A 27,327-nucleotide genomic window follows, 5' to 3' on the forward strand; every position below is an offset into this window, starting at 1 on the left:
TATGTGACCCCCCGTTTCATTGTAAACCGAAGTGGCAGTAAATGTATTTTTTCCTGTATGTATGTACCCAATCTATTCTGTAACTAAGCTTTAAGTTTACTTGTCCTGTTGCACCCAGCTACCCAAGGGTTTGGTGCGCATTACCAAATAAATAAACAAAGGTACAGACACTCTTCCTCGAGCTTGAGCTATTCCTTTGTAAAGCAAAACTTCGGAAGTCTCTGCTGAATTTCTTTTGGCGCCTGGCCAATGCAGCAGATGACACACTCAACTCCATTATCTCTAAGGCAGCTTGGAGAAATGTCTCACTCACAGGGGGCAATGCGTTGCATCGCATTGTGCAATCTGTGCACCAATGGTTGGGGGTGGCCCCTGGGGTCTCTATTTGTTGGTGTTATCCACGTTTCAAAACGGCCATGAAAAAGGGGATTCAAGCACACTTTTGTGAACTGTACGTTGAACAGCAGCTACCAAAACATAATAGCTGACTCTTCACTGGGTACATTTTGGCATGGACTAACACCCCAAAGTATATCGAGCAATTAGTGGGCAATTCACTGAAATGGGATTAGCTGAATCTGAAAAAGAACTCTGTTAAAACCTTGGGGGTAACAGGGGCTTAAAATCATATCCCCCGGCCTTTACAACTATGTAGGTTATGTGGTAGTGAAAGGTTGGAAACTGTGCAGCACTTGATGTGTCAGTGCGAGTCGACCAAAGCCCAACGAGCAGTGGCCAGGTTAGCCGCTGGTTTACATCAGTCAATTTCTGAAGAGGCACTCTGGGATCCTTTTATGAGGGGGGACCATGAGCCATGTGTTGTGTATTTTACCATTTTATGGATAAAGGTAGCTTTTCTCTTGGCTATGTTTGGCTAGTAGGTCGGAAACTAGTTTGACTTTGTTATGATTTTTTTTATTTTAATTTAATTGTCTTTTTTATTTTAATTGTTGTTTCCTTCCTCTTTCATGTGTTTTTTCCCTTCTTTTCTTTCTTTCTTGTCATGTGTTAAAACGTTGTTTGCAATAACTTCTGCATAACATAGTAAACACATTTTTTTTAAAATAACTTTGTGAACATGTAATCTTGTTTCTTGTCCTTTCTGATTAGTGCAAATCTTCATTGAGCTTGGTGCAGCCACAGCCAAACACTGCGCCATTGCTATATTCCTGCTGTCATGTCATTTGTCCTCTTTAGAGACAGGAGATGCCAATATGTGCGACTTACACCCGACGGGAGTACAACCCATTGCATGGTATGTCACCTGGATGTGCCACAGCATCACCCTCTCATAGATGGGCATCAAGCTGAATGGCGGTTTCAAACCATCTTGAGAAGCACAACTGCCACCTTTGAAAGGTTTTCAGAAGATTAAAGTTCACACATTATCTGCCCAGTCAAAGTCAATTTAGTACCACGCTACTGCTTGATGGGTCAATATTTCCCCAAAACCTTCACAGTCCTGTTCCACCACCCCTAAATATATTCCACAGTATCTGTAACCACTACAGGAGAGACCCCAGGCAGGGCAAAAAATATTCCAGATCAGATAGACTGAAGGAAACAGGTGGTCGATTTGACTGTGGCTCTGCAGATGAGTCTATGATGGTTATCTCGCTCAAACTGACATCAAACCGACTGAGAATCTAGATGTGTTGCCATAGCAACCATATTAGTCATATGAAACAACTGATTCGGAGTTTGCCAGCGCAAAGCGAAGGTTCACTTTTGTGAACACAAAGCCAACTTTGGGAAAGTTATGAAATAATATTGCAATCCCTAAATCTTATGCCAAAATGAATCATCAGTTGTTTATAAACACATGCAGTTGGAACCCATTGGATGACTGCAGACCTACAGACGTCCCAGGGCAGCCAGCAACTCTTCCTAAAGTGCACCACTTCCATGGTGCATACAGCAGTGGGTAGATATGGGGATACAGGCAACAATTTCACTTTCCTAAGGAATAAATACATGAAAGAGGAAACTAACTGGACCATGGGCTCCTGCCTCTAACCTTTTTTTCCCACCTTAAAGTAAAAACTCACACACACACACACACACTCTTTTATCATAAGTTCCAATTTCAGAATTTGACGCAGAATTAACAAGTGAGGAGCAGCGCGCGCTCCGCGGATCTACTTTCACAAATGTGCTGATCATGCGCTTCTGTCACTGTCCTACTTAAAGAGTCAGACTGGGGCTTCCTCTCTTGCATCAATGTTCTAAATTCCTCGCAGCATTTTATTAACCACACAATACAATAAATGGCCCCACTGATTACATAGGGGTCATAGGTTGACTGTTTTATTTTATTTTACTAATCACATGCCGAGCACTAGGGTAGCAAAGCACTTCCAAAGCCCGATAGTGAACAAATTTGAAGGACGCGTGGTAAAGTGTCCCAGCGGGGGCGCAAACAGCGGGGAAGGCGTGGACATCAGATGATCCCTGGATACGCTCGTCTTCATCAGTTTAGGGTTGGAAAGGGTGGACAGGATTCATGATCACTCAAAATAGGCTTGGCCCCGATTTACCCAGGTGGGTACACAATGATTAATAGCACAATAATCGGATTCCTGATCAGACATATGTTGGGGATCAGGGAGTGGAGGAAAACGCTGGAGTCAGTCTGATATCAGAGCTGAGCGAGGGTCACACACAATGACCCAGACAGACACTACACTAACACTAGAGGGTCTTTAACCTACTCGTATATTCCTTCCTGAGCATCCCCACTTATGGGATATCCATCCCCTGGGGATGGGACCAGAGCCACAACATTTGAAAATAAAATACGTAGAAGGAGAAAGCATATGCAAAGCTGAGCCCATCCTGCTCCCTCGCTCACCCTCCAACTTAGTCAGACTGTCCTTTCGTCCCCTCAGATTGGACCATCAAACAAAAACATACAGTCTACTTAAAATAATGTTTTTTCTCTTTTTTACAATAGTTATAAGCTCTTGTTTACTTAAGGAATGTATAGGAGTGGTTTTCTTTGCTGTTTATTATTACATTTGTAAAAAAATGTTTTATTGATTTACATTTATTTTAAACATTTACATTTCACAGAGTCAAGGGGATCACTAAGACGTGTGAGTGAAAAGAGTGAGTGCCCATGTCAAAACACTGAATATACTACATGGTCATAAAATATTCAGAAAATTCAGTGTTACTATTCATGAAACAGTGTGAAATCTGATAGCATGTATAACAACAAACTAACTCCTAAACAAAGACACTACCTCTTAAAAGCGTTGACACACATGTTTCAACCCTTCATCATTAATTTCAGGCTCTCCCTCCTGAGTCTGTGGCCTCTTTGATTGAGCATCAATTGTATAATGCAATGAACTATATGGCGTATATTACCTTCAGTACTAACTGCATCATATGATTGATGAGCTATTCACTAATGTTGCGCCTCAATATATTCAAACATTTCTGATGTGTAGAGGCTGCAATTTGGGTACAACGTCCTTTCTTCACCTGTAATTGCAACGCCAGGCATTTCAAAGTGTATATTATAACAAAAACGTAAAAACCTTCATCACATTTTTTAGGCGTGGTGGAAAGGGCAGATAAGAGGTTGGGGGTAGGGAATAGGTCAAAGGAAGGTGGGGTGGGAGTATGGGGGTAAGCCCCCCCCAAAGTAACCCCCCTTGAAAAATAATATGTAATTAACGTTTTCATTAGAATGTACATGTTCTAATGCCCAGGGTTGTAATAGCAGGCAATGAAAGAATATGGAACCGCTATTTGAACTGTTGATCTAATTCATTCTCCTCAGATTGAGCCAGATACTCACAGCTGAGGCTCCATGATCCTCATGTGTCAGCTGTCACACAGTCTATTTTCTTCCCTAATGGTGCTTCCTTCTGGGTGTAAGACAATCTGGTTGCAGTATGTCATGTTTCCATCACCAAAGAGCGCAGAACCAAATCAATATAATGGGCTACTCTCTCAAAGGCTCTAGACCACTCCCCACCAGTCATGAGGTTGTCACCTAAGTGCCTATCCTCTCCCCCCAATGCACCGGCAACTCCAGCACCAGCAGCTTCTAAACCCTCACTCCGGCAGGAAGTGAGGAAGAAGACCCATTCAATGGGGGCCTCTGGCTTCCGTTTGCCAACGGTAGCTTAGACTGTTTGACGCCCAGGTTCTGTTGGTCTTTTTCTTGAACCTTTTTCTTTATACCGTCTCTGTCTTTAGCACTTCAATGTTTTCCTTGGATGTTGGTGCACCCACTATAGGAGCCTTTGCTCTGGATGGGTCATTGACTGGTACCTCCACCCATTCCATAGGGGAATACCTGTTGGGCACAGTGCATCTATCCATGGCCTCCATTTCCCATCTACTCCCACCATAGAGCGCCAGTCCCTTCCATTTCTAGACATACTAATGTCTTGCCTTTGGTGTTGCTGCTGTTTGGCACTAATCACATTTTTATTAAAACGGCACACCTGAAAGTATGTCTCTCTGCCTCTCTATTAGGCATGACCACTTGGTCAGGATAATAACCCTCTGGAAAACTATTCTAGCATCACCGAGTTTTGTACAATATCTGAGAAGCATGAGGGATACCTTGTAAGGAACAGGCCTGGCACTCATGAGTGCTTGCACTGGGGAGATAGTCCAAGGCTTAAATGCGGACCCTTACGCTCTCCATCATAGCTGATTTAGACAGCGATGATAAGGGGTCATTACACTTTGAAGGTCTGAGTCCCATTCAGATTCCCTTCTTTTCCTTCTATGTATTCCCAAAAGGAAAGTTCCCAAATGGCTTTTAGTCATGCCTCAACCTGGAGCACCCATCTGGGTGATATTTAATGTTGTGGCCCCTATTCTCTAGCAAACACTATTTATCTTGTGATATTTAAGGATCTGCTGCTATTCTCCATCAAACATGCATGCCATGCATTAGAATAAGGATACGGATACGGATAAGGGGGTGGGGGGAGTCCTCCCAGGGCAGAACACTGAAAAGGCTTTAATAGTAAAGCAGACGCCGGCACGTTCATTGCTTGTCACCAATGCTTTATTGTTTACAGCAAATCACTCAGCACATTACAATAGTTGTATCAAGTGTTGACTGTGACGTTTGGAATCCGAAAAGTGGAAGGCTGAACTTTTTACTAGGCCCGTAAAGCGGCAAAACAGACTGACTTCCACGCACTGGAATTGAATATTTTCCCGGCAAATTCTTTGGAGATTGCCTCAGATATTGGCGCAGACAGTAAGGCCCTTCCGGTAAATACTTCAAAAATGGTGCACTTGTTACCATCATGGACACCCTCCTGTACCGCAGATTCTTGGGCCTGCAAAGAAGAAAGCCTTCAATTAGTTGAAAAATGAAATCCAGTTTCATGCCCATTGCTTGCTTCAATATGGCTGAGTATTCAAGATCAGCATTTCATATAGAACATTACAAAGTTAGAAAAGGTCTGTTTTATAGGATACATATAATTTCATCAAACTTAAGAAAAGATATGTGCTAATCGGAAAGGCTGATAAGACTCAGATGGAAGGCCTGGTGTAGCCAGCTGCTATTCGTCATGTAAATATGATTGAAACATTGTAAATCAACTCACGCCCAGACTTCCCTCATCTAGTGTAGAAAGGTGAGCAACCCACTAACTCCTTAGAAAACAACATTTAGATCATCAGACATGGGAGTCATTTTCGATGTTAAATGGAGGCGTAAAAGCAAGGCGTACTGCTTTCATGCCTCCATTTTACAGCGCGCCGCATCTTCCTGCTCTTCCAAGGCGTAGGTCAGCGAGAAAGCGGAGTGCGTGTGTCTGGTTTGCTTCCTCCTCCAGAAAAGCACATGTTTTAGAGATGATCATGCAGGCATAAAACCAGAGATTCCAATGGAATTCTCCTTAAATGTGTACCTGGTAAGTGGCAGGTGGATTCCATGATTATCCATCATAAAACTCTGCCTGCAAAGCATCATGTGTTTTATATCTCTCAAAGTGCAGAGTTAAAGTGAAGCTTAAAGGCAAGCCCGCCTTGCTTTACTCTTGACTTTTACTCTCAGCTTCGAGGGTGAAAAGTGCATGCAGGGCACAGCACAGCTCGCAAGGGCAAGGTTGCCAGTCCCCTGCATGCATTTACCCATTTATTTAAAACCTCAAAGACCTTGGCATAAGAGCAATGTATAAGCATGTGGCAACACAATTACTAACTCAACAAAATATGCCCAGTAAAGGGTGGAGACCAGAACATATACTGCCATAATAGCCTGCCACAGCTCACCAGAGTGGGCAAATCAATGGCAAACCTTCCCAACTGCAAGAAGACAAAGTACTGACTGGAGGCTGGGTCGAATGTTGGCACCCACTTACACAAGGCCCATGTAATGCTGCACCCTGCATATCTCTGGGGACAGGACTCCAGGCATCAACATCAGGAGGGGAGAAAGCACTAATATCATGAAGCATCATGCATTCCAGACTGCTTACCCTGAACATCCCACAACCGAAATGCCAAGCTCCATTACACCCATTGTCACATTGATTGGCACTGAAGCTTCACCGGATGCCCCCACACGCTTCATCCCACTGCCCCTGAGGCAGTTCACTGACCGCAGCATGCTCCAGTGTGCACACAATGTCATGTCTGCTGACTGTGGCCTGGGGGCATATTGCCCCAATCGTTTTTTGAGCGTGCAGGGTTTAGGCGGCTAGTACAAAGAGCGGTCCTCCCTGGGAAGTTCTCCCCTATTAGTTCTTTTCATTAGTTGCTGAACCTTGAATTAACAGCAGCCAGGCTCTCGATGCAGTGGGTTGGCACCTGACCAGTGTTAGGGGAACAAGTCTTCTTCCGGAACATGCGGACCAGTGGCTAAAACACTCATTACATGCCAACGCTGCACACTGGCTCCCCTTCCTAGCTGCCACCATCAGTCAGCAGAAAGTACAGGTCATACATCAGCAGACCACACATTGGAAGGATGGATTTGAAGGCTATTCTCACTGTAGTCACTGTAGTTCAAGGAGAGGGAGGTAGTTAGTCACACAATGCTTACTCCACAAGAGTTAACTAACAAACACGTCGTCAGACGAAGAGCTACCTCTGTGATTCTGAGGCTTTGTAAGATGGGAGACATATTCGTGCAACATTTAAGGATTTTCCACCGTGTGCGAAAATACTCTTTCATTTGAGCAGAAATACTATCATTTTGCCACATTTGGGAAACACTATTAGCATTTTGTTGGCGCAAACTAGACCCACTATTGTATTGTTTAAGTCTTCAGCAAAGAGATGAACTATTCTTGCAATTGTTTAGGCTTTGACAAAAGGCAGAATATCGTCTTCCATTATTGAGACTCAACAGTAAGGCAGAACAATACCAGTGATTTTGTAAGTGTCCATCACAATGCTGCAACATTTGAGGCTTTGTCACAGAAAGTCCTACGACTGCATGTTTGAGGCTTAGCAAGAAGACAGATACACTGGTTCCGTTTTTAATGCTTCACCCCATAGCGGAAACACTACAGCAATTCTTGTGGTTTTGCTGAAGGATACAACTACTGAACATGGTTGCTGCTTCGTCACAGAGAAAAACGAATGAAATTTGTGAGGCATTGCCAAGATGTCAAACTATTCCTGCAAACTCAAGGCTCACAATAATGTAAATACAATTTGCCACAGGGCTGAACAACTACTTCAAACTACAAGGCTTTGCAGAGGGCAGAACTTTCTTGCAATATTTCAGCCTTTGGTACAAAGCAGCGTTACTCCAGTCTGGACTGGCTGCCTGCTGGCTTCGCCACTCACCCCAGAGCAGGGATGGCGTCAGAGCCTTTACATTTTTTTGATGAAATATGCCATGGAGCTTTAGGGACCTGGAGCAGGTGCCGCTGGTTGGAACTCTAATGAAACAGAAACAAAACCCTTTACTTCGGGATATTAAAAGTGTGCGCACGCACATTGCAGACCACCTCCTTCTGGCAGGCTCTAGGAATGCTCATAGCACCTCGTTGCCTTTTTATTCAGAATTTCCCCAGCATTAGCTTTCTGCTGATAAAGAGCAATTCTATGTCAAAACTTTCAGATTAAATTTTCTTTTTTTTAATTTTTTTTACAAACTTCGAATCCCATCAATCCTGTGGTCCCCTAGTCTCTGGCCATGTGACCAAGTCCTTCCTGTTCCTCTGTACTTCCTCTTCTTTTCCTGCTCTCCACAAGATAAGTACCAGTTTATCTTAGCTCCGTAATATTCGCTTAACAGAACGTGTTTTATGTCATTAACGTATATGGAATTGGACACCGTAGACAATGTTAGAATAAACATGTATAGTAGAGCGCGCAAGCGTTAGTGACTTAGTATTTAAAGAGAGATTCGGAGGCCCCGTGTCGTAATGCACGACACCTCAGGGGCCGGCCGAACCACCGAGCAGAGCGCGAGCACGCAGCCCCCACCCTTGGAAGGGTAGAGCTCTACGCAGGCGGGAGACTTCCCGCGGGCCGAGCAGAGGAACGACCCCCACCTCTCACGAAGGCGGCCACGTGCAACGAATACGCCAATAGGAGCGCTCAGCGATGAACGCCTCCTGCGCGGGGGTGGGGCTTTAGACAGCAGAGCCACACGATTATAGAGTATTACCAGTCAGAATGTGAAAGATATATCTGCAAACATACATGCTCTATAAGGAAGGTGCAGCGTCGAGCAAAGTGAATCAGGGGACGCGCCACTACACCTAGACAGGTATTGATTCAGGCACCGGCCAGCACAATGTCAAACTTCGAGTGGAGCGAAGAGGAGCAGGAGGCAGTCTACCAAGAAGACCTAGCCTATAGCTTCAAAGAAGTGCTGGAGATTCACTGACAGAGGCCGTGGCCCAAGGAAAACAAGAAAGGCTAGATACCATAGAGCTATTCCTGAGCCAGAAGGAAGAACGCACCAAGCAGGAAGAAAGCGCGTCCACAAGGGCAATGTTTAACGACCCTAAGGGGTGTAACAGGGCCCGGAAGAGCAAAGACTCTTCCGACCCCCCGGGTCAACCGGCAGGGGCGGATTCAGGAGCCCCAGAGGCTACGGACGCGTTCCTCAGACTAAAGTAAGCGTTCATGAAAGATTCTCAGGTGCTGAGCCTCCGGACCCTCTACCCAGGGGAAGACAATATGGGTTGTACAGAGGAGGAACCCCCAGAAGGCTTCCCAGACGAGGAACCGCCGATATCCCCCACATCCACTCAAGCGGATGCAGATAATGAAGGGGACGAGGGGAGCCAGCCTCCGCCTAAGAATAGGCAACGAAAACTCCACCACCTAGAAGAAGATGAAACGGCGGATATGTTCTAACCGGAAGAGATCAGAAATCCGAGATCCTCGGAGTGGGTACCATCGCCGAGAGTGGCGAAATACATGATGCAGAGATTGAGGAAAGCTCTCGAAAAAAAGGTCAGACAAAGACTGAGGGCTGAATGTCCAAGACCAGACCTGGCAGGCAAGGTCGCGGAAGCCCCGGAATTGGACCCTAAAATGTTGTTCGTCTCCAAATCGAACAGAGACCCGAGGAACGGCATAGATCGCTCCTGGAGAAATTGCCAAGAAAAACTCCTCGACCTAGCAGGTCCTCTAGCTAAGATAATGGACCTAGCCAAACAGGCTAGAGATACAGGCGAGGAGGTAGACCCAGGAGTCCTAGCGTACTGGGCCCAACGGGCCGTATCTATACTAGGAAACGCAAACTGCGCAATTTCATCGGAGCGCAGGAGAGGTCTCCTTTTGAAAATTGACCGTGAACTCGGAGACCTGTCATCATACGAAGCCGGCGAGGCCGCTCAAGGACTATTGTTCGGAGAGACATTTGGTAAGGAGATGGGGAGGTTCGTAGGGACCTACACCTCCCTGGAGAAAGCACAGGCTTCGATGAAGAATATTTTCCCAGGGAGAGTTTTTGGCGGGACCGGTCGCTTCAGAGGTCGCTCGACCGGTCGATACCAAGCATCTAGAAGGCCTCAGAACAACAGAAACCAATACTGGGAATCCAGGCAGCCTGATACCTTCCCCCCCCCCCAAGAGGCCGCTTCCCTAGAGGAAGACGAGGCAGAGGACAGGGAAGAGGACAAAACTTCACCACAGGTGAGAAATTTTACATATCCACCCGTAGGGGGGAGGACAGCTATATTCTGGGAAAACTGGCGCTCGCTTTCCAGCGATGCTTGGGTCCTTCAAACAGTGAAAGGCATGTGTATAGAATTCACAGAGACTCCCGTTCAGGACCAAGCGGCACGCCCGTAGTCATGACACTGACCGAGAAAGAGCTGCTAGACACAGAATTGCGAAGCCTAGCAGAGAAACAGGCGATCGAACCATGCATAACGCCGCCAAGATTTGCGAGCAACATGTTCCTGGTTCACCGAAAAGACAAAGTGAGACCAGTGATAAATTTAAGACATATGAACAGCTGGGTGGCCTATAACCATTTCAAAATGGAAGGAATCCACCAGCTCAGAGATACGCTCAGACAGAACGACTGGCTGGCGAGGATAGACTTGAAAGACGCTTATCTTACGATTCCTGTACAGAGGGATTTCCGTCCATTCCTACCATTCGACTGGGACGGGCAATTATGGCAGTTCGCAAGGATGCCATTCGGGCTCTCCTCGGCGCCATGGGCATTCATGAAAGTGATGAAGCCTGTAGCCGCAGCGATCAGAGGAAAAGGATTTTGCATGATTATATATCTAGACGACATCCTACTGATGGCCGACAGCAGAGAGACCCTAGCCTACCAGACCGACTGGGTAGTATACCTCTTAACTTTGTTAGGTTTCCTAGTGAACCGGGAGAAGTTGGAGATGACTCTGGTGAGGAGGATAGAATTCCTGAGGTTTGGTATAAACACCAAGTCGGCGACATTGGAACTCCCAAACAAAAAGATCAGAGACATAAAGAGAGAAATAAGAATATGTCTCAGCAAAACGAGCATATCACTCCGCACCATAGCGAGAGTAGTAGGCTTGCTAGCGGCATCAATACAAGCGATTTTCCTAGTGACATTACACTACCGAGCCCTTCAGAGGTTGAAGATATGACATCTTCAACAAGGCCTACACTACCACCAACTGGTACTCTTAGTTCAAGAGTCCAGAACAGAGTTGGAATGGTGGTTAGCTAACATGGAGGCCTGGAACAGAAGAGGCATCTTCGGCGACCGCCCAGACCTGATAATAGAATCAGATGCCAGCAGAGCAGGCTGGGGAGCCCATTGCGGGGATCTCCAGACAGGAGGGAGATGGAGCGCATCGGAACTCCAATTACACAGAAACTGCCTGGAGTTACTAGGCGGATCCTTTGCGATCAGGGCATTTACGAAAGGGAAAGTGAACTCCTGTATTCTGCTAAAAATGGACAAAATTTCGGCAGTCAAATACATCAACCATTTAGGAGGAACAAGAAAACAGTTATTAATTGCACGCAGAAAGCCACACAGAGGAGTAGCAACAGCTGGCGGGAATAGCCAAGGATTTCCGGCATTCCTGCCTAGAATCAGGGATCTCGGTGGTAGCCGAATACTTACCAGGTTCCTTGAATGTAGTAGCGGACTGGAACTCCAGACATCTCTCAGACTCCAGCGACTGGATGCTGGACTGGATGATTTTTCAGAAACTGGAAAAGATCTGGGGCCCAATATACACAGATCTGTTTGCGTCCAGGCTGAACGCTCAGAAAGAGAGGTTCTTCAGTTGGAGATTGGACCCAGCGGCAGCCGGAGTGAACGCTTTCCTACAAGACTGGAGGGAGCAGACACTTTACGCTTTTCCCCCATTCATAATGATGAGCCGAGTACTAGCAAAGGTATGCAGAGAGACAGCAAACCTGATAGTAGTGGCTCCGATCTGGAAATCTCAAGTATGGTTCCCAGCACTCATGGAACTACTGGTAGATTACCCGAGAATTTTGCCCCTCGGAGAACGCCTCCTCACGGACCCAGCTGGGTCATCTCACCCTCTGAGAGTGAAGGGGACACTGCCATTGATGGCGTGCAGGATAGCAGGAGACGCTGGAATCTCCAGGGCATTTCGTCACAAGCTGCAAGCCTCATCGCCGAGTCATGGGCTCCATCAACTCGAAGGAGCTACGAAGCAGCTTGGAACAAGTGGTCGAAGTGGTGCAGAAGGAGAAATATTCATCCCGTTTCTGCCCCTCTAGTTGAGATCTTGAATTTCCTAGCGGAACTCCTCCAAGACGGCAAGGCATACAGAACAATAGGGGTATACCGATCTGCGATCTCTGCAGGTCACCTACCCGTGGAGGGAGCACCGGTGGGAGAGAACGTAGCAGTAATACAGCTACTCAGAGGAATAAGATTCAGGAAACCACCGCAGCCGAGATATGAATCTTTATGGGACGTAGCAGTAGTATTGAAACTATTTGCGGACTGTCCCGATAACAAGTATCTGTCCCTAGGACAGCTGTCCGAAAAACTGGCCATGCTATTATGCATGGTGCATGCATGAGAGTAGCAGATGTGAGTCTTAGAAGTGAATAGGAGAACGTACGGACCGGAAGGCGTGACGTTCAGCTTAACTAGAAGAACTAAAACTGACTCTAGTACTATCACGTACCCGTACATGCAAGAGCACCCAAAATGGTGCGTAGCGGCATGTATAAAGGACTACGAAAATAAAACAGCCGAACTAAGACCGGCAGGGACAACTCAGTTATTAATTGCACGCAGAAAGCCACACAGAGGAGTAGCAACAGCCACCATAGCACGGTGGGTCAGCAACATCATGAGTTTAGCAGGCGTAGACATGACAAGATTCCGGGCACATTCAGTTAGAGGAGCGATAGCCTCGAAAGCACTAGGACTAGGCGCAACATTACAAGACATCATGAAAGCCGCAGACTGGGCTAGCGATACGACATTCAGAACGTTTTACTACCGACCTATTAATGCAATGGCAGGAGTAGAAGTAAGAAGCTTTGAACAAGCTTAATGCTCGCTTCCGTCTTGACATAGAATGAAGATTCCCCCTGCTAATAGCGCAGGGAGCTCTTGATTCTATTAAAGACAAGGAGGCGAGCATTAAATTCCCGTCCTGAATACACAATGAATGCAATGATGAAATAAACGATGTGAAGTACTGTTGATAATTAACATGGCTATTCTTCCAGAATAGGGTGTGTATTCCCGCCCTAAGATACACAATTTTGTTTCTTATTGACTTTAGGGGATGAGCAAAAGAACAGCTGAAAGCCTAATCAGATCAGGTCGCCTGGAACAGACTCGCAAGTTCGTATGTGAGAAATCAGACAGCACAAAGCAGGAAATTCAGCACAAGTTCAGCAGTTGGGTGCACAGTTAAAGAGAGACGACAGTTCAAGCAGTCAAGAAGAGGAAGTACAGAGGAACAGGAAGGACTAGGTCACATGGCCAGAGACTAGGGGACTACAGGATTGATGGGATTTGAAGTTTGTAAAAAAAAAAAAAAATTAAATTGAAAGTTTACAAAGTTATATTTGTTGAAACTGCTGGAGAGTAGAAAATAAAGAAGATGAAGCTTAATGCTCGCCTCCTTGTCTTTAATAGAATCAAGAGCTCCCTGCGCTATTGGCAGGGGGAATCTCCATTAATCGCTTTTCAGTGGAAATTCAGGGCCCAATTGATGGAATGGGGTGCAGAAATGGCGCAACATCTGCGTGCCTAGAAGGACCCTGCGCGAGCCGTAACGCGAAAAATGTTTGCACGCCACAAGTATTTATGGATTTAAAGATGCATTACTAGTCGTTGTGCAAGATAAAAAAAGCTGCAATCCCCTTTGGTATCAGTCTGTACTACAAAGATTTAGTTGGTAGCTGTGGCTGAGCAGACAGACTTATCTCAAGAGGGAGATGAGCAGTATTCAGGGTTTACACAATAGGGCTACAGTACTATGGCACAAGGCAACACTGACCAAAGCTTTGTATTAAAAAGAATATATTTATTTTACACAGTTCTAGTTCAACACATTAATCACAGTTAATAAAGCAAGTTAAAATCAGTCATGAAAAGTAGGCACAACTCCCTACTTAAATTGTAGACAAGTTTGAGCAAGAGTGAAAACTGGGCAAAACGGCACAGTGAAAACCAAACACAAATGGCACTCTAGCAATTTCTCACAAGGGAGGGAAAGGACAAGTTATACAGGAATATCTTCTTAGTCACCTTAGCAACACTTCCCAATAAGTTTATGAACAAGTGTAGGCAAGGCAGTACTTTATCATAGAGAATACTTAAATTAAAACCAAGCAAAATGGCACTTCACAAGTTTAAAAAGTGGTTATAAGAAGTAGGTGCACCAACAAAGTTCTAGTTGAGAAGCAATCTAGAGAAGGCAGTTCTAACAAATTTAGCCAGAGTCAATAGGCCTGTGCCAGAGTCAATGGTACATGGCAAGGGCTCAGGAGCAAAATGTTCTTGTAGCTGTAGTCAAGTCTTTGGTTAACGTTTCGAAAAGGTGGGTGCACAAGGCTAAAGACAATGTTAGACGAAAGGGGCGGCCAACCCAACAGGTAGGTAAATGATTTAAAACACCTTTAGCGCTATCACACGAAAAGGGAGGCCTGGCGGAACAAAGTACCTCGAAATGAAGAAGAGGCTCCTGCGGTGGCGGTTGTTCCTGGTAGTTCCTGCAGTTTGGGTGATCCAGCAGAGGAAGAGGGACTCATCGTGCAGGAAGGTTCGAGTGACTGTACTACCCAGGGATGAAACCAGCCATGGTGCTGCCCAACGAATAAAAAGGTACGCTCCTTTTAATCGCGGTCCGGGTGGATGGCTGACTGGCTATCCGGCCTCCAAGTGCTGGGCACTGGCGATTCGACCAAGGCAGGTCCAAGAAGGTGATTGGTAAACTGGTTGGCCCCACCAGCTCAAGGGAAGAAGGCTCTTTCAGATGAGTGGTGAGTCGCTGCAGCAGGGCTTCACCGGTGGTTCAGTCGTTGCAGATGTCTTTGGCCTCGCTCCTCTTCGGTTCCGTAGTTCCAGTGGCAACATCTTGCTCTTCCAGTCCTCAGGACCCTGCTTTTATGCAAAAAGATCCCCATTCATACAGCCTAGCTGTCACTCACACAGTGGAGTGGTCATCTTGGCGGGAGACCCTCCAGCCTATCAGGTTAGAGTGCGACATGGGTTGCTGCGGCAACCCTGTCCAGGGGTCCTACTCCCCCTCCCACACAACAGACCCACCCACCCCAGACTCAGTACTGCCGAAAGGAGGGCTTCTTTGCAGAAGCCCACCAAAAGGACGAACAAAGGATCCCCGACCTGGGTTAGGAGTTTAGAGAAAGACACGAGAAAGAATTTATATTAAAGTTCTGGCAAATAAAACCTACCGGAGTAAAGTTAATAATAAAATAAACAGGCTGTATGTTAGAGGCTGTCAGAAAAAGTGGTAGCCTCGAACAATGGGAAAATCCCATAGGGAAATATTTGCGGTTGAATATTTTCGGTAGTAACCACTGCCACCAGCCAGAAACTTTTGAGAGAGGGACTGTACGGTACCCTCTCGAAAATGAACACCAGGGAAAACTATTAACCCTTCCCAGTACCTCCATAGTAAGATGGGCTGTACTGGTTTAGTTCATAAAAGTTGACTACTAAAGTCAATGGGGACTTTACATGCCCTGGGAGACAGTAGTCAGTCCCAGGGTATGGAGTCTATGTCTGGGGGTCGCTACGACACCCCTGTGTTACTGCACTGATGGTGCTGTGTAACACATGTGTAAAAAGATGGTTCCTATGAGGGTGAGATAAACCCCATAGACATTAATCACAAAAAATAGCCTAAAACACACATAGCAAATATGCCCAAGAGTGGAAAAAAGTCACTCTTAGCAGGAGAAAAATACAAACCCTTCAAATCTAGCAAAGCTGCTGGGGGACTCTACAGGTAAGGGAAATTAGCCATAGAATGAGAATTCTCCCTAACAACGCCCACAACATGCCTCCAAGCACACCGAACAGCAAGCAAAAGGACTAACACGGCACAAGCCTCCGTGCCACCTTTTGCCCACCATCCAATACCCCATTGAGAACGCATGCTTCACCTTGCAAGCCCAGACTGCACCCCAGTGAAATCACGCTTCTCACCTCGCAAGCACAGGCTGCACCCCAACGAAAAGGCAGGTCCTCCCTCGCAAGGCCAGACTGCACCCCAGCAAAATTGCACGCCTCACCTTGCTAGCCCAGGCTGCACCCCAGAGAAAATGTGGGTCCTCCCATGCAAGGCCAGACTGCACCCTAACGAAAACACGGGTCCTCCCTTGCACGCACAGGCTTCACCCCAGCGAAACCGCGGGTCCTCCCTTGCAAGCCCATGCTGCACCCCAGCAAAAATGCGGGTCCTCCCTCGCAAGGCCAGACTGAACCCCCAGCGAAAACTCACGTCCTCCCTTTCAAGCAGAGGCTGCACCCCAGAGAAAACGCGGGTCCGCCCTCGCAAGCCCAGGCTAGACCCCAGCAAACGTGTGGCTCCACCCTCGCAAGCCCAGACTGCACACCAGCGAAATCGTGCACCTCACTTCGCAAGTCCAGGCTGCATCCCCGCGAAAACGTGGGTCCTCCCTCGCAAGCCCAGACTGCACCCCAGCACAATCGCGCACCTTACATCGCAAGCACAGGCTGCACCCTCCAGTCTGGACAACACCTCCTAGCCCCCCTCACCTGTGACACCCCCCAGGCAGCCCACTCCAGACTGGGCACCACCCACAGGCAGCCCCCTCCAGACTGGACACTCCCCACAGGCAACCCCCTCCAGACTGGACACCCCACCAGGCAGCCCCCATACAGACTGGGCACCACCCAGAGGCATCCTCTGTCCAGACTGGGGACCCCCCAGAGGCAGCCCACTCCAGACTGGACACCCCCCACAGGCTGGGCCCCTCTAGACTGGACACACCCAAGCACCGTCACCCCCCCAGGCAGCCCCCTCCAGCCTAGAAACCACCCACAGGCAGCCCCTCTCCAGACTGGGCACCACCCACAGGCAGCCCACTCTAGACTGGACACCCCCACAGGCAACCCTTGTCCAGACTGGGCACCACCCACAGGTAGCCCCTGTCCAGACTGGGCACCCTCCGACAGACAGCCCACTCCAGACTGGATACCTCACTCAGGCAAGCCCCGCTGGACTGGGAACCACCCCCCAACCCTCTCACCTGTGACACCCCCCAGGCAGCCCGCTCCAGTCTGGACACCACCCACAGACAGCCCCCCTCCAGACTGGGCACACCCCACAGGCAGCCCACTCCAGACTGGACACCCCCCACAGGCATGCCGATTCCGGAGTGGGCACAACCCCTCCAACCCCCCTCACCTGTGACACCCCACCAGGCAGCCTGCTCCAGTCTGGATACCACCTTCAGGCAGCCCCCTCCAGACTGGGCATCACCCACATGGAGCTCACTCTAGAGTGGACACAGGCAGACCCCTCCAGACAGGGCAACCCCCCTCAGGCAGCCCCTGTCCAAACTGGGCACCACCCACAGGCAGCCCCTGTCCAGAGTGGGCACCCCCCACAGGCAGGCCCCACCAGATTGGACACCCCCCACAGGCAGCCCATTCCAGACTGGACACCCCTGACAGGCAGGGCCCTCCGGACTGGGCAAAACCCCCCCAAATCCCTTCACCTGTGACACCCCCCCAGGAAGCCTGCTCCAGTCTGGACACCACCCACAAGCAGCTCACTCCAGACTAGACACCCCCACAGGCAGGCCCCTCCCATCTGGGCACCCCCAGGCAGCCCCTGTCCAGACTGGGCACCACCCACAAGCAGCCCCTGTCCAGACTGGGCACCCCCCACAGACAGCACCCCCCAGACTGTACACCCCCCATAGGCAGCCCACTCCAGACTGGACACCCCCCAACAGGCAGCCTGTTCCAGTCTGGACACCACTCACAGGCAGCCCCCGGCCCGATTGGAAACCACTCACCCCCCTCACCTGTGACAAACCCCAGACAGCCCCCTGACAGTCTTCCACAATACCAGTGCAATACATGTCTGCAGCTTACCTGAACCTCCGTGGTTTGCCAGCTACAGGACTGGAGCATCTGCTGAAACACCCTTCAAGGCTTTAACCAGCCCACCCCATACACATGTGGCAAGTGAATGCAATGGCAAGTGGCATGTGCATGTTGGTCATGAGACATTGCCCATGCACTGAATATGTGCCCACGACAGAAGTTGTTAACATAATAACAAAAATTAAGAATACACAAACAATGCCCATGGCATCACTGCCTGAGCATCTGTGACCTGGGTGGAATGTGCGTCAAATTACCCAATAGGGAACAATAACATGACAGGGCCATGCATGGGTGATGGGAGGGCAGTCAGAGAGTGCATGAGTCACAGAGACCGAGAATCGTGCTGACACTTGGAAAAAGCAAACATGGCTCCTGTCATGATCTCAGGTTTCCAAAAGGTCAGGGTTTTCCCAACTCCCTTGGAAGCAGATCCATAACCCAGGTTCCGAGTGCCAACCAGTCCCAATTGGGACCTTTTGGACCCAGTCCTGGCGCCAGTGGCACCAGGCTCATAAATATGCCCAGTCCCAGCGCTGGAAGCGCCGGGCTCATAATGCTTGGGTGGACTTACCTGCAGCAGACCATGCTGCTTACTTGCCTGCCAGTTGAGTCTCTGATCCTCTTCTGTTTGGAACTACTTTTCCTGTTGGGTGGGGCAGGAGCCGCTTCCTAGATTCAGAACACTGGAACTCTTCTGGAAAGCAGGAACTCTTTTCTTACCTAGGCGTGGCTGTGGAAGGAGACACCTAAGCACTACAGGAGGCTATTTAAACCACACCCGATGGATGAATCTTGCTTTGCGTTATTCTGCATCCTCAGCAGCAGAACGCTCATCGTGTCTTCTGCATCTGATCCTGGGCCTAAGGAAAAAGGCTTACCATTCTGAATCCAGTCTTCAGCAACACCTATAAAGACAGGAAAGAACAGGTTAGTATTACGGTCTTCAGTGACAGCTCTTCACTTACCTGGTCCATCGGCTGTCACCAACGCCTCGCGCTGCATTCCGGCATCTGAAAGACAAAGGCTTACCTACTCTTCGTGCGCTCCAGAAGTCTTCACACTGCATTCCGGCATCTGAAAGACAAAAGCTTACCAACTCTTCGCACGCTCCGGAGGCCTTCGGCGCTGCATCCCGCATCTGAAAGTCAAAACAAGGTGCGTTTAAAGACATTGGGGAACTTTAATACTCACGTGCCATTACTCCTTTCCACATCTAACCCAGTGGGTATTCCGGCACCCTGCAGCCGTCCCGAACTTGTACCTGCAAAATAAAAAGACAGTTAGAGCGCATCGTGAAGCAGGCAACAAGCGCTTACTTACGTGCTTCCAGGCGCTTCTATTCATCACACGGGCTCCATCTTCAACTCACTTCAGCCCGCCATCCGCCATCGCCGGAACCCTGCAAAACAAGAGACATCATTACTAAAGACTTTAAAGACATTAGAATTACTCGAAACTTACCGTTCGTGCAGTAAACGACGGACAGCAGTCCTCTGAAGTCAAGAGGCCTGCTCCCCTTATCCAGTGAAGAAACTGGTTACAGCACCCTGCCTCGAGGCAGATGGAGAGCACGGCGTTCACTTACCTAAGGTGAGAGCGTTAACCTTTGGGGTTCTACAGGAGAAGAGAAAGGGAAGAAGAGAGAGACATTCAATAACCCAGTTCATTAATCCCACATTTTCTATCTGCAGACATCTTACCCTTCGAGCCAGACATACAGTGCACAGAGGTCCAGCCCAAAGAGCCAGCCGTGTGTTACACATCACCTTTGAAGATACGGAATACGCCCAGTCAAGACCGGCGCCTCTACGGGAATCAGGTGAGCGTTACAGCTCCCTACTGAACTCCAGTGTCTGAGGTGGAGCAGTACATGAGAGAAGGCAGTGTGTGACTGCACATGCTGGTGGGCGTGTCTTCATAACATGGGTTTAACACAGCAATGACAAACAAAAGTGCCATTTACAGGACCATGGAACAACACCACAGTGAGCCCACCTACCTCCAGCCCAACCACACTAATGGCAAACACACAGTGATGCTGTACAGCTAAAAGCACATGAAAACATACAGTGTAGACACAGCCGTCTGATGGACCCACCCCCACATGTCAGGCACATGTGCATCCTTCCAGCGGCAACCATCACAACAACAACACACATGCTTGCATGCACGCCACAAGACACATGACTTGCAATGGTGAGATGCACCGGCTGAAAAGTGAAGTATAAAAGTTGCAGACAAACAAAGAAACTGCATGGAGCGTGGAATGTAACCAAATCAAATATGTATTGCATAGAAATATTTACAATAAAAACGGGGAAGGAAGTTGAAAGCAGTCCAGGGGAAAAAAGAAAAGAAATAAAAACCCTACGCCTAACTAACTATGTACATGAAAAACTGAGAAGGATAGTCTGGCAAGTCTGGGGAAAATAATAAATAAAAAAGGAAACCTACATCCAATTAACTATTTACATAGGCAGCGGGCTAGTCCTCCTTCAAGATCTTAATCAGCCTTTCGCCCCTCAGGCGGGCCTCCATTCTTGCCTGGATGACTTCCTGTCGTCCAGCATCCGTGTCTTTATCACCTCTACCTCCCTGCAAGTTGCTTCCAGGATGGCAGCCCGCCTCCTTGCACGACGCAGCGCAATCCCAGCCTTGTTCATCACCACTCCTGCTTCCTGTTCCCGCTGCCTCTCTGCCACAATCTGCCTGTCATAACGTCAAAACACGGAAGACAATATGTGCCTGCGGCGTGCCCCCTGCCTCACTCTTGCCACCTCCCACCTTTCGGTGTTCTGCCCTGTGAAAAATCACCTCCTCCTCATTTCCCACTGCTGCTCTAGTGCCTGGTTACTGGTGCCTGCTACATTGGTACGCTCTCCAAGCTGATAATGATAACCAAGGTTGTACAGCACCTGCACTACTCATGGGTGCCTGCTGTCCCTCCATTGCCTCTGCCCCTGTCAGTGTCAGTGTCTGGGTAGGCACAGTGGCCACCTCAGCTACTGTGCCTTGGACTCCCAACGTGGGCAGGGATGTGATCTCCAGCAGACGGGGCATTGTGGGTGGGACTGGTGCACATGGGTCCTGCTGGTACCTGGGTCGAAATGCACCCTGGAGGACGACTGGCGCACAGTGGAGGAAGTTGAGGTGGTGGATGCATCAGGGAAAATCCCACGGAATACAACACGGAACAGACATGTTGCAAGCCATGATTTGATATGATTTTTTATTTATATCACGCTCGTACACAGGTGTTTCAGAGCAAGACCAGGCCAAGGGAGGGCGAGAAGCAAAAACAACAATCTTACTAGGCCCAGTGACATAGAGAACGCGCAAGTGCATTGGAAAGGGAAAAAGGGTGAAGTGCAGAGCATTGGAGAGAACAAAATAAGAGGTAAGTAAATAAATAGTTAAATAGGGTGATAGCGAGTGCTGCCTGTAAGTGTCAAAAGTGCTAGGTTAGTCAGATAGGGTGTATCTGATAAGTGCGGAAGAAAAGTGGGGAACTGTATGGGTACAGGAAAGTGCTAAGGTGGGCACGAGGCAGTGTAGCTCACCGTAATGATGTGCAAGTAGACTACGAGTAGACTGCAATTCATCAGGAATGACACCTGTCCGCCTCGTCAATCCGGCCAACAGGGATAGCACATAATCCCTGATGTACACATCACATGGTATTGGGGTGTCGGTCTGGGTGGACCAACCATCCAACAACGGGAGATGGGTCTGGGTGGAGGCATCCCGGCAGGTGCACACTGCTGCATTCAATGGCCTAGGGACCAGATTTTGCACAGACACCTCCACGGTGGCCTGCACAGCCTCATTCCCCTGGGCCAGGGCTGCAGTACGCACGCCACGTCAACACCCCCACCTGACCCCATGGGCTGTGCTTCAACAGCCACCTCCTCCACCTCCCCGTCTGCCAACCTGGATGACTCTGCGGCGTCTTCCGCCATGGATGGCCCCTGTGTGGCATCACCTGGCCCCACCGCTGCTGAGGCGTCCACTCCCACCTTCACCTTCTTTGACTTAAAAAAGTTGAGAACGCCTTTTCTTTGTGATGTATTATGTCAATTGAAAGGAAATGTGTTCCGAGATGTGTTCATCATTATGGACCTCCTTTAATTATAAAGCATGAAGCAGTTACAAGATTTGCCCAAGTGTGCTTTGGCAATAAACATGCCAGAACTGACCTGGGAGATCATAGCACTGCACATTCACAAACACCAACACCAGCTAGCACAAACCCTAGCCACGTACACACACAGCATTGTGTATACACCAACCCACATTGCACTGCACAGCAAATACACCCTACTCGGTCTCGGGAGGATAGCTCAGGGGCAACACGCTCGTCTTGGAAGCAAGACGACGCGTAGCACACAGGTTTGAACCCCGGGTTTGTGCTTAGAGACCTCTGGGTATTAACAGTGCTGTAAATAACCAATTATAATTATAATTATAAAAATTACTCCATGGCACACCTGCTCCACCTAGCACTGTGTATACCCACCTACCCACTGCACGGCACACACACACACTGCTCTACATTCGCATCATCCACACTATGAATGAATGTATGCCATTCCAACCCTGCTCTTCACATACTTCTTACTGCCCTGCACTCTCAGCATCCCCAAACTGCATGCAGTCTTACATCCCCAAAATTGCTCTGCACACATTGACACACAGTCTCTAGCACTCCCACTTCCTGCACACCCCGGAATACGTGCAAGCAGCCCATCCACCCTCCCCATGCCCCGCAGGCAGCCCATCACCCCTGGGCATGCCCCGCAGGCAGCCCATCACCCCCGACCACGCCACGCAGGCAACCCATCACCCCTGGGCATGCCCCGCAGGCAGCCCATCACCCCGGGCCATGCCTCGCAGGCAGCCCATCACCCCTGCTCAATCCCCACAGGCAGCCCATCACCCCAGACCATGACCCGCAGGCATCCCATCACCCCAGACCATGACCCACAGGCAGCCCATGACCCCTGGCCAAGCCCTGCAGGCAGCCCATCACCCCATACCATCACCAGAAGGCAGCCCATCACCCCAGACCAAGACCTGCAGGCAGCCCATGACCCCTGAACCCTGACAATGCCCCGCAGGCAGCCCATCACCCCAGACCATGACCCGCAGCCAGCCCATCACCCCTGACCATGAACCTCAGGCAGCCCATCATCCCAGACATGACCCGCAGCCAGCCCATCACCCCTGACCATGACCCTCAGGCAGCCCATCACCCCTGGGCATGCCCCGCAGGCAGCCCATCACCCCAGACCATGCCCACAGGCAGCCCATCACCCCTGGGCATACCCTGCAGGCAGCCCATCACCCCAGACCATGACCCGCAGGCAGCCCATCACCCCTGGCCACATGCTCACACACTGCCCACAGTATTGTACTGTACACTCAAATCAACCTCACCTCCACACACATTGTCCCCGGTACTTCATTGTAGTGTACAAAGACACACTAACCCAGAACTACACACAATTCCCCAACACGGCACACACAAACTACCCCAGCATTGATTGCACACAAAGTACTACATGGCCTCAGCCCTAAAAACACACACACCCTGAGTAATTCAAAAACACCACTCACCACCAAGGCTCTGTGCACACACCACCATCAGAACTGCATTGCACACACACACACAATGTTCTAGCAGTGCACTCCACACATCTCCTTACAGCTCACTCAGGCCCAGCACAACACATATTCATCCCACTGCATCACACCTACAGGATATCGCTTTGCAGGCTAACAAACATACTGAGGTCCATGGTATCTTGCTTTTTTGTATTAAATGCAAATAATGGAATTTGGCCTCACAGTACATTTAAATCCGCCATGGCATTTGAGAACTTGGCATATTGGTATCTGGCCTTTCTATGCAAAGGGGGGATAATAGGAGCGGCCATTGATGTCCAGGTTCGGCGTATTGGAATCTTTCACAATTGTGCTATTGTGTGGGAGTGAGGGGTCGTTTAGGCCCCCCCTCATGCATTCAGCACGATGTAAACCACTTGCTTGTGCAATAATGGGGGACGCCTCCATTGCTCGCATGTATGCAAACAGTGGCAGATGCGGGGTTGTTGTGCGGGACACTTGGGCTTCCATTTTGTGTACCCTCGACTCCATCTTTGGACTAAGCCTCACTGCGATAATACGAAGAGGCTTCTCTCCCCTCTGCAGCGCTGCGCACACCGCGCTCATGGCCCTCACCTTTTCTTACTCTGGCTGAAATCCTTGCAGCTTCATTTCTCACAGATGCGCCGTGGACAATTGAAACAAATATGCAATGTAACATCTCTCTCTTCCACTGAGATCACTGTCCTGTGTGTGAACCGGCTCAAGCCATGACTTGTACCCTATTTCATCTTCACAAACCTGCCTGTGCCCTCTTACCCCCGCTGTTGGAAAATTACTGCCACTATAACCCTGTGCCCTCGTAAGGTATTCTCTTGATGTACCAGACGTGTGACCCTGCGGTGAAGCCCACCCCAGTGTGCTCCCAGCTAACATCAGACATCTGTCACAGTATATTGCACCCTAGAACTAAAAACTTATCAGAATGTCCCATAGTCTCTTTGATGCGCCTAGACCCACCCCACAATCTATGTTATCTCACTGACCAAGACCCTAAAACTGGTACTCCATATAAGTCCCAATGAATGATGCTGTGATTATACGTGTGTGATTTACCGGTTTATGATAATATACTCAAAGGAGCTGCAGTGACCATTATTTAGTGCATGTCTAATGGTAGTATCTCATGTTAGCTTAGTTGGGGCCGCCGTCAGGCTTCAGATCTACCTCCCCTTCTCCTCACCTGATTCCTCAGAGGTTTCCTCCTTTAGAGCAGTTGAGGTCTTTCCATGGTCCTTCTTCTTGGGAGTCTTGACCTGGGGTGTCCGAACCTTCCGTTCGTGTAAATAAGGTCTGGCCCCTCCGGAGGCCACCATGGCAGAGATGGAAACCTGCCCTTGGCGGACCCCGGGGGTCCAGCATCACTACCAGGGAAAAAGCCAGAAGACAGGAAAAAACCCTGGGGACGGTATAGGTACAATGTGATGGTGCAGGTTTCCAAAGACCAATGTCCAGCAGAAGAAGCACTTCCGTCCTGCTGGTAGCCAAAAAATCCTTAATCTGTTTCAAAGATCCACAGTAAGATGAAGTGTAGAAGATGGGAGTACGATAAACCAGAAGGGAAGATTGCGGAGAGCAAGTAGGAGGAATGGTACAAAGAAAACAGACAGCTGTTTCTGTAAGGAGTCGAGGAATAGATGAAGATTCCAAAGGCAAATAAGTAAGGAAGCGGAAGAAAGGAATGGACAGAAGCAGTAAATGGAAGATCGGAAATAAAGAAAGACTTGCAGCACAAGTGCAAAGACGAGGGCAAGCCTATGAGTGAGAAACGGCAGACGCCGCAAAAAAAAAAAAGAAGCTTGAAATAGCAGGAGGAGATAGCTGTTCGCGTCCGAGGTGGGTGTAGACAGCAGAGCTAAAAATGGCAGGCGCCGCAAAGGTAGTTCTGAGTAAGCAGGAGGAGGAGATTGCCGGCTGCAGAGCGAGGAAGTGCAGGCGCCGGGAAAAGATGGATCGAGATTAGCTGGAGGAAAGAAATAGCCGCACACGACTACGGAAGGGGCTGGCTGCAGAGAGAGAAAAGGAGGGTAGCGGCGAGAGGGCAAGCAGAAAGGGAAAACCAAACGAGACAGTAAGAATACCAGAGAGGGTCGAGAGAAGGAAAACAAGAACGTAAGCTACAAGAGCTATGGAGCGTTATAGCAAGAGGAACAGATACAACGCACCGGCTTGGGGGCGGAGTCGAAACTTATAGGGACCAACGCCATGTTAGGTGAGGACTAGAACGTAGCACTGAGTAAGTTAATGCCTCCAACGGTTCCAAATCTTCCACCCACTGTTCCTGACAGTATACCCCCATCTCCTCGGAGGACCCGCGGGTTTACCCGCGTGGAGCAGGTGAAACCTCTTCAATAGCCGAGGTGCATGGATGTGGCTCACCGGTTCCCAGGATCTTTCCTCCACAGGGTAACTGGAATCAACTAGGTAGGCCACTTCATATTCTTCAGGAACCCGGGCCACCTGAGTACGCCCTCTATGGATAGGTCTTTGGAAAGGGTCCTCCTTATGCTCCTTTAGAAGGGATACATGAAGACAGGATGCACTCTCTTGAGATAGTCAGGGAGTTTGAGCTTATAAGCCACCAGGTTGATCTGTTGTACAATGGGGAATGGTCCAAGGAAACGTGAGAATTTCCCCGTGTGAACCCATCTTGGTAAGAATCTGGTGGATAACCAGACTAATTGCCCTGTGCTCCATTTTGGATTGGAGCTTCTGTTCTGGTCTGTCCATCTCTTTTGTGCCTGTTGGCTGACCAGGTGTGCTTTCTTGGCGAGTTTGTGTACTTCATGTAGGTCTTTCAATACTCCGTCCAAAGACGGGATCTTGGTGGAAGGAGAACTAAGCCAGGGCAGATGTTGGGGATGAAACCCATAAGTACAAAAAAAGGACTCATCTGAATCGAAGTGTGTAGGGCATTAGTATATGCAAACTCAGCTTGCGGAAGGAATCAATATCACTCTTCTTGCTGTGTACTACAGAAGCATCTCAAATACTGCTCTAGGCTGGCGTTTAATCTTTCAATTTGTCCATTGCTCTGCGGGTGGTAACCCGAAGAAAGAGCCCTGTGGATACCCAGGATCTGGCAGAGAGAAGACCTGAATCTAGACGTAAATTGAGGTCACCAATCAGAAACTATGGTCCGGGGCAACTCATGCAGGCGGACTATATCTTGGAGAAAGACCGCTGCAGTCTCTGAGGCAGAGGCACCTGCTTGAAGGCAGAAAAGTGGGCTAATTTACTGAACGAGTCAATAGTCACCATGATCACTGTCATGCCATATGACGGGGGAACATCCACTATAAAATCAGTGGAAATATGCTCCCAGGGGCATTCAGGTAATGAATGTTGCTGAAGTAGTCCTAATGGTTTACCCGCCCGATGTTTGTTGGAGGCACAAACTGAGCAAGTGGAAACATACTGGCATACATTGTTTCTGAGCGTCGGCCACCAAAACCACCTATGCAGTAGTTCATAGGTCTTTCTAATACCAGGATGTCCTGTTAAGAGAGTATCATGACACCAAGAAAGGACCAGTTTCTGGAGGGAATATAAAAAAAGAGCCACTTCTTGATAATATAACCCATCTCTTCCCTGGATGATCGTGGAAGGATGCACGGTGCAGGTTTGGTACTGGGGAA

This window comes from Ambystoma mexicanum, chromosome 6q (genome assembly GCF_040938575.1).
Source record: "Ambystoma mexicanum isolate Mex_15411 chromosome 6q, UKY_AmexF1_1, whole genome shotgun sequence".
Taxonomy (NCBI): Eukaryota; Metazoa; Chordata; class Amphibia; order Caudata; family Ambystomatidae; genus Ambystoma; species Ambystoma mexicanum.